Source organism: Jaculus jaculus, chromosome 12, assembly GCF_020740685.1.
Source record: "Jaculus jaculus isolate mJacJac1 chromosome 12, mJacJac1.mat.Y.cur, whole genome shotgun sequence".
In the NCBI taxonomy this organism is placed as follows: domain Eukaryota; kingdom Metazoa; phylum Chordata; class Mammalia; order Rodentia; family Dipodidae; genus Jaculus; species Jaculus jaculus.
Window position 1 is genome coordinate 38,842,043 of NC_059113.1, and position 8,449 is coordinate 38,850,491.

Below are 8,449 nucleotides of genomic sequence, written 5' to 3' on the forward strand. Positions count from 1 at the left end.
TCTTCCTCCTTTTTTTTCTGTTTTGAGGTAGGATCTCTCTCTAGTCCAGGCTGACCTGGAATTTACTATGTAGTCTGAGGTTGGCCTTGAACTCACAATGATCCTCCTACCTCAGCTTCCCAAGTGCTGAGATTAAAGCTGGGCACCACCACTCCAGCCTTTCTTCCTCCACCAATGTCATGACTAAGCCCACCCTCACCTGATGCTAACTACTTCCCAAAGTCGGCACCTCCATATACATGCATGTATACATCGGGGGCTTGTGTCCAGCACATTAACTTGTGGAGTACACATTCAATGGAGTGAACACATTAGGTAGCCCACAAGGTCCTCTCCTCCAATTACTTCCCCCTCCTCTTCATACCTAAGCCAGTAATTTGCTAGCTTGCTATCCCTGGGGTCTTGATTTATTGCCATTTTACAAGTGTTCCTTCATTTTTGCCTGGGTCAATACCCCACTTTCCTGGATCTGATGGGTTTTTATTCTCTGTTTATGTCTTTCTTTCAACAGAGTTCACATCACACTAGCTTCTTAAGCAAGTGGACATAGGGGATAAAACATGTTAGTTTTAGATTCATATTTAATTAATAATTTGACAGGCATAGAAGTCAAATCATAAGTATTACCTAATAAATTTGAAGAAATTGATTATGCTATTGTCTACCTTCCACAATTTTTGAATAAACTGGTATCAACCTGATCTTTCATAATCTCTATTTCCCTTCTTTCCTCCTTCCCTCCCTCCTTCTAGTTGGTCATTTATTTTTTATTCTTGAGACATTCTACTGTAATAGATACTTTGTTTACATTTTCAATCTGGGAACTCATATGCCCCAGATATGAAGATTTTAATAAAATATTTCTTCAAAACTTTCTACTCTCCAGTCTCCTGTACTTTCCTAATTTTTAGCTGTCAAACCCTCCCAACAGATCCCCATGGTTGATTTCTTTACCTCTTTATTCTACCTGAAGAGTCTCTAGACATCATCTTCCAAAACTTTGTATTGAATATTTCATCAAGAAACATGTTGTTAACTCCCAAATGTTTTTTAATATCTCATCTTTTAATAATACGCTGTTTCCATTTCTTCTATATCTCAGTGGACATATACCTTCCATTAGCAGAACGTCTTTCAAACTTCACTTCTGCCAGTGCTGTGTGTGCTCACAGTGTGCTCTCTCTGAGATTCTTTTCCACTTTCCCTTGTCTGTCATGGTGGGCAGTTTCCTCCAGGCTTGGTGATCCCCAGTACTTAGAGAACTAAAGGGCTAAGAAGAATCTCCATATATGGGCAGAAGTTTTACCTGAGGCCATTTGGTGGAGGGTTAGTCAAAACTAAAGATACTGGGAACAAGCCATGTTTAAACCAATTTCTTTGTTAGATGATTTAAAAATATGATTTTTTTTTCTCTTTTCAGATGGCAGTAACTCATCAAAGTGCTGAGAAGAAGTGATAGTTGAGTATTCTGCATTAAATGAAACATCTCTAGCATACCCTGCAAGGCTCACGGACCATGGCAGAAGAGGTGGAATTAAAAATGTAAGATCTGGGCTGGAGAGATGGCTTAGCGGTTAAGCGCTTGCCTGTGAAGCCTAAGGACCCCGGTTCGAGGCTCGGTTCCCCAGGTCCCACGTTAGCCAGATGCACAAGGGGGCGCACGTGTCTGGAGTTCGTTTGCAGAGGCTGGAAGCCCTGGCGCGCCCATTCTCTCTCTCTCTCCCCCTCTATCTGTCTTTCTCTCTGTGTCTGTCACTCTGAAATAAATAAATAAAAATTTTTAAAAAAATGTAAGAGCCAAAGGATGGGGAGGATTCTTTTGGAATGCTGCCTTCCAAACACAAATTGACAGTTGCATTTGGGACCTCACAGTGGCTATTGCTACCTACACAGGACCTACATAATCCGAGGACAAAAAAGGAACCCTGAAAACAGAATAAGAAATTGGGACAAAGCAGGTGTTCAGTAGAGGGGTACATGGGAGAGGTGAGAAAGAAGGACGATGGGAGGGACTTATAATCAGGGTACCGTGTGTGTGTGTATGAAGGTCGTAAATAAAATTTGAAAAGAAAACAAGCAAGGACAGGAGAGATGGCTTAGCAGTTAAGTCGCTTTCCTGCAAAGCCTAAGGACCCAAGTTTGACCCTCTAGGTCCCACATAAGCCTGATGCACCAGGTGACACAAGCGTGCAAGGTCGTGCGTGCACTAAGGCGGCACACAGTCTAGGGTTCAATTGCAGTGGCTGGAAACCATGGCTCATCAATATTCTCTCTCTGTCATAAAATATTACCCCCCAAAAAAGCCAGAAAGGAGGTTCCCAACGTCAGCATTTTTTGTCTTTTGATTGACCCACGTACTTAGAATAGAGAGATCTCCCCTTCTCCAGAGCTGTAGCCTTCCAGAAAGAGAAAAAGAATGGAAACTGGATAATCTCTTTATTCAGTTTTAGGATTTATACTTTTTCCTTGACTTCTAGAACTGCACTTCTGATAGTTGATCATGACTGTCAACTCAATTAGACACAGAAATGTCATGGAGATGCACGAAGCATGCATTGAAGGGTGTATGTGCTAACATGACATTCTCAGAGACAGTGAGATCACAAAAGCACTTACTTAATGAATGGTTCAGCCCCTTGGTTATGGAATCAATGGGAGGTGATGAAAGGTGGAGGTGGGGTGGGCTGAGATGTGGGGGTACCTTGCCCTCTACTACCAGCCCCTCTTGCCTTCGACATGGCAGGGGCTCTCTTTACTTTTCTTCTGTTTTCCTCTCTAAAATCCCTTTTTACATTTCTTGCAGGCCCATGTTCAATTCACACATGGCCTCTCAGACCAGGTGGGTATATTAATGGCCCTTTCCTTGGTTTGATATTTTCCTGAATAAATGTAATAGCTTAAAAACTATCCTTTCCAGTCTATTTATTCCAGTTCTTTGTTAAAAACCGATATGAACTCAGAGTTTGGAGTTTCAGAACTTTGCCTGAATCCCCCAAGCCCATTACAGAATAAATCCTTCTCCCCTTAGGGTATTTTTGGTAGGTATTTTGGTCCTACTGATAAAAAAAAATTAACAGAATACCACATACACTGTTGTGCCCAGAATCCCTGAACACAGAATCTCTCCAGTTCAACTTACCAAAGAGTTAACCTAAAATTTTGTTCCAGGACATGAAATTATGTCATCTAGCAGCATAGACAGGCATAAACATCTGAGTTTCCTTTACCCCCAATGGAAGTTTAAACCACATTTCCTATGTTCAGATCCAGCTATATTCATCTCTGAGATCCCAAAGCACATCTAGGAGAACATTCATTTTTCTTTTTCTTCCACTGTCAGCTTGTTCCAGATTTCTCTGTTCTGACAAATTTATCTATTCCCCAGGTTGCAATCTTTGTCAGCACTGTTTCCTTTATGGTTCTGTTTGTCCTTTGAGTCCATCCCTCTATAATCTTGCAGTTCATACCTTAAAGGATTCGGGAGGGAACTAACAAAATCAGGTGTTTCACTCAATGTATTTAAGAAGCATCTGGTCTTTATTCTTCATGTCAACAACTCACAAAGAGAAACCGGTAACAGTCTTTGCCTCCAGGGGAGAGAGATGATAGTAAAAAGAGTACGAAGTATGAAATTCCATATGAAGTACCACCCCTCATCCACAGTGTCAATTTCCACAGGTTCACTAGCCTGCAGTCAACATGGTTTGAAAACATTAACTGGAAAATTCCAAAATAAATAATTCATAAGTTTTAAATTGTGTGCCCTTCTCAATTATGTGATGAAATCTCACATCATCCTGATTTATCCTGTCTGGCATTGAATCTTTCCTAGTCCAGTATGTCCATGCTATCTGCCCATGCATCACTTATAATCAACTCGGTTATCATATCAGGTGTTATGGTATCATATTACTTGTGTTAATGTAATCCTTACTTTACTTAACAATGGCCTCAAATCATAGGAGTGGTGATGTACTTCAGATATGTAAAGGAGAGGCTATAAAGCATCTCCTGAAAGTGAAAAGGTTAAAGTTCTCAACCTGAGGTAAAGAAAAATGTCATGTGCCATGGCTGCTGAAATATATGGTAAGAATGAATATACTATGAAGTTATGAAGAAGGAAAAGAAATTGGTACTTTTACTGTTACATCCCAAGCTGTAAAAATTATGGTCAAAGTGTATAAGTGCTTAATATGGAAATCTGTGCATGCTTGTGTTGGGAAAACACAGTAAAAATATAAGACTTGGTACTATCTGTACCTTTTAGTCCCATTGGTCATCAGAGAATAACTACTTCATGGATAAGGGGAGAATATTGTTTATCCTTTGGAAACTTTTAAATTTTGTACCATGTACAATGACTACCTTTATAAAACTAAATCTTCAATACAACAGAAACAAAATCTCCTTTTCTCTAAGGCTAGGGAAAGGAGAAGGTCATTGTCATTGCTTATTCCATAACATACTGTGTATGGTACTTTGAATATATGACCCCCCCCCCCAGACTCAGGTGTTTTATTAAAGCTTGTAACTTGGAGTTCCAGCTGCCTAGCTGGAAGAGGTGTCACTGTGGGTGGATTGGATCCTGGGGTCTAGCCCCGTAAAGTATATTTAAGGGTGGATCTGACTCCCAGCACAAATACATGCAGAGCAGTCTGAGCTCTGCCTGGGTCCCTGCTGTTTGGCTGCTGGCTCTTTGTTTGTAGTACAGGCTGTGTGGTGGTATCTCTCTGCTGGGATCTGTGAAAGGGAGCCAGCTTCTTCTGTCACCAATGGAACTTCCTCTTGTATCTGTAAACTGAAATAAATCCCTTCTTCCCCTAAGCTGTGTCTGCTGGAGGTTCATCCAAGCAACAGAAAGCTGCCTATAATAATACTATGTCAGTCAGTTTTATCACAGTGTTTCCAATATCTGAGGAAAACAGCTCAAGGAAAGGGCTGAGTTTTGGTTCAGTGTCTCAGAAGATGTAGTCCATAAGGTTTTGTTTTAGTTTGTTTTTGTCTTGTGAATTTTGGGCCCAGGGTAAAGCACTCATAATGGTGGGAGTATGTGGTAGAAAGAAAGCAGAAAGAGCCAGAGAGGGGCCTGGTACAAGATACAGTCGCTAAGAACATGACCCCAGTGACTTAGTTCCTCCAACTAGGCCACCCCCCTCAAATTTATAGTACCTTGGGGCTGGAGAGATGGCTTAGCAGTTAAGGTATTTGCCTGCAAAGCCAAAGGGGCTTGGACTGACTCTCCAGGGCCCACATAAGCCAGATACACAAGGGATCACATGCATCTGGAGTTCATTAGCAGTGGCTGAGGGCCCTGGTGTACCCATTCTCTCTCTCCCTCTCTCTGTCTTTCTCTCTCTCTCTCAAATAAATTTTAAAAAGTAAAAAAAATATATAAAAAATATAATACTTCCCAAAATACCATCAATAGCTATTACCAAGCATTTAGAACAGAAGCCTGTGAGGCACATTTATTTCTTTTGATATAAATCATAACATAAACCATACTGAAAAAATAAAAAGCCAAAGTTGTCATGATTTCATTAGAAGGAAATTTTTCACAGGTTTTTCCATTCTTGTATCAAAAATTCCCATGAATCACTGATAGCTGTCAGTTCCTAAAGAAATGTTGTCCAGGTGTGCCTCATTTGGCTACATTTATTGATACTCCTGGGTTCTGATTCCAACATACTCTTGTCTCTGCAGGACTTGCAAATAAGCAGTAAAATTAAAATTTATATCTTCCATGGCATTCCTTTTTAATAATTACCAGAAAAGGTAGTTCAGCATGTAAAACACATCATATATACATATATCTATGAATATATATATATCTGTGAAGTATGTGTGTATAAACAGAGACATATCAAAACAAACTCATATTCAGCACTTTAGTGGACTTCTGTAACCACAAGTTGAATCTACGTGACTTCCAAGTGAGATGACAGCAGTGATACCATATTATATCCACCAGGAGCCTCCACAGCCAGGAGTGCCTTTTGATAAAGGAATCGTTCTAGCTGCTTGCTCTCCTTTGTCTCTGTGGCATAAGGTTAGTCATTATTTTGAATCTGATTTTAGAATATTCCAAGAAATAGTAAAACTTGTACTTGTTCTTTCTGCTAGGAATGCAACCTTGAATGACAACTGTACAATCTTAGACTTTTTGTTTTTCCTGTTGTTTTACCTTTAAAAATAAATTCCACACAGCATTGGACTGGAAAACATTGTTTTGCCCTTATTCCTTAAAAATTCCATTAATTGGGAATGAGGGGATGGCTCAGTTGGTAAAGGGCTTGTCCTGCGTGCATGAGTATTTTTAATGTCATTTCCTAAGGAAAGTTTTAGATTTATCAAAAAGTTGTGAAAACAGTAGAGTTTCCACACCTAATTTTCTCTCTTGATAACCTCTGATATAAACACAGACTCACAAGTGGTCACTGATCACACCAAAGGTCCATCAGGGAATCACCACTAGTAACCAAGGTCTGAGCTCTGCCTCAGCTTCCCTCCTCTCCCTTGTCCCACCCAATATACATCATCACATCTAGCTGTCTCATCTCCATCAGCTCCTCTGGTCTGGGGCAGTTGACCAGACGTGGCTTGATCTCAATGACCTTGACAATTTGAGTAGCACTGGTAATACTTATAAAAGCATATTTTGACCCGCTTGTCTGGTGTGCTTCTCAAGAGTACACAAGAATTCAGAGTTTGGGGAGGAAGACCCCACCATGTCACTAGTACACAGTATTCATGTGACTTGTCACTCTGATGTCAACCTGTCTCACCTGGCAGAGGTAGTGTTCTCAGTGAACACATTACTCCTTTTCTTCTTTCCATAATATACTGTTCAGAAGGAAGCTACTGCACATAGCCTGTCCTTAAGATATGATGAATTATGTTCCACCTCCTCCAAGGTATCCACAGAAGTTACATTAAACTCTTCTATGCAAGGTACTTTTCTTTTGAAACATTCTCACTGTGTAGCTCAGACTGTCTTCAAACTCACAGTACTTCTGCCTGTACCATAGCTCTGGGATTGCAGGCGTCTGTCCCATAGCATGTCTAAACTCATTTTCTATTCTTTTCTACTAACTTTTAAATTAATTTTTCTATTCTTTTCTACTTACTTACAAATGCTCATCTGTACCAGGATAGGTTTATGGACCATTATTTTAAACTTTGATGATCCAATGCTGCTTTATTTATTTTGTTGCTAAACTTGTCCCAGCATTAGTGATTAGAAGCTCTTTTGGTTTTTTTATGAATCACTTTCTCAATTTCTTTTATTGTGGTTTAGTTGGGCAACTTTTTACTTTTGCTTACAATTTCTTCTCCTAGAATATCTCCTATATTACTTTAAGGAGCTCTGGTTTCTTTCATTATAGAGGAACATTAGAAATCAAGATCTGGGTGCTTGGAGTGCTTGTCATTGCTTGGGTATAACAATATCAAGGCCTTCTTGCCTAACAGAAGAAGTAAATACACATAATATCATAACTGATGCACACATGCACATGTGTGTGTGCACAAGTGTGCACATGTGTGTGTGCATAAGTGTGCACATGTGCATGCATATGTGTGTGTATCAGTTACGTTCTCATTGCTAAGAGAAAATGCCTAATGGAAGCAACTTAATGTAAGGAGAGGGCTTACTTCAGCTTACAGTTTCAAGTGGAAATGTCAGGGAAAGCATGACAGGGGCAGACAACTGGTGTCACATTTTCACATCAACATAAATAAACTACAAAATACAAAAGCACCAAACAGTGCTAGATTTTAATACCCTACAGCCTGCCCCCAGTAACACAACTATAGCAAGTATCCACTTCCTCAAGGATGCACAAACTTTCTAAATAGTGTCACTGAGCATTAAATATTCAAATATATGAGTCTACATAGGCTGTTTTTACATTCACACCACTATATTTTGCCCCTGGTCCCCATAGTCTCCTGGCCATCTCGTGAAGTTAAATGCATCAGTCCAACTTTAAAGGTCCCTTTAGTTTTTACGAGACCTAATACTATTCAAAAGTCTAACATATCATATAAGATTCAAGGAGCTCTCTTAACTGTGAGTCCTATAAAATCAAAACACAAGTTACCCACTTGCAACATATAATGGCAGAAAGTAAGCATTCCCACTCTGGAAAGGAGGGATGAGAACACGGCAGTGAAAGACTAGACCAATGTAAGATCAAAATCCAGCAGGGCAAACATCAGATTCTACAACTGTATGTTCAGCATCTGGGTCTTGTGAGGTCATCTGGTCTCCAAAAAGCTTGGGCAGCTTTGCTCCCTCTCTCTTGGACAGGATCCACCTTGGGCCTGTAGCTTTTCCCAGCAGATATCCCATGGTCCTGGCACCTCCAGCATCCCAGGGTCTCCATAGAAACCTGTGGCTCATCTACACAGCTTCACACAATGGCTTCATAGGGCCTTTCTCTAGGGA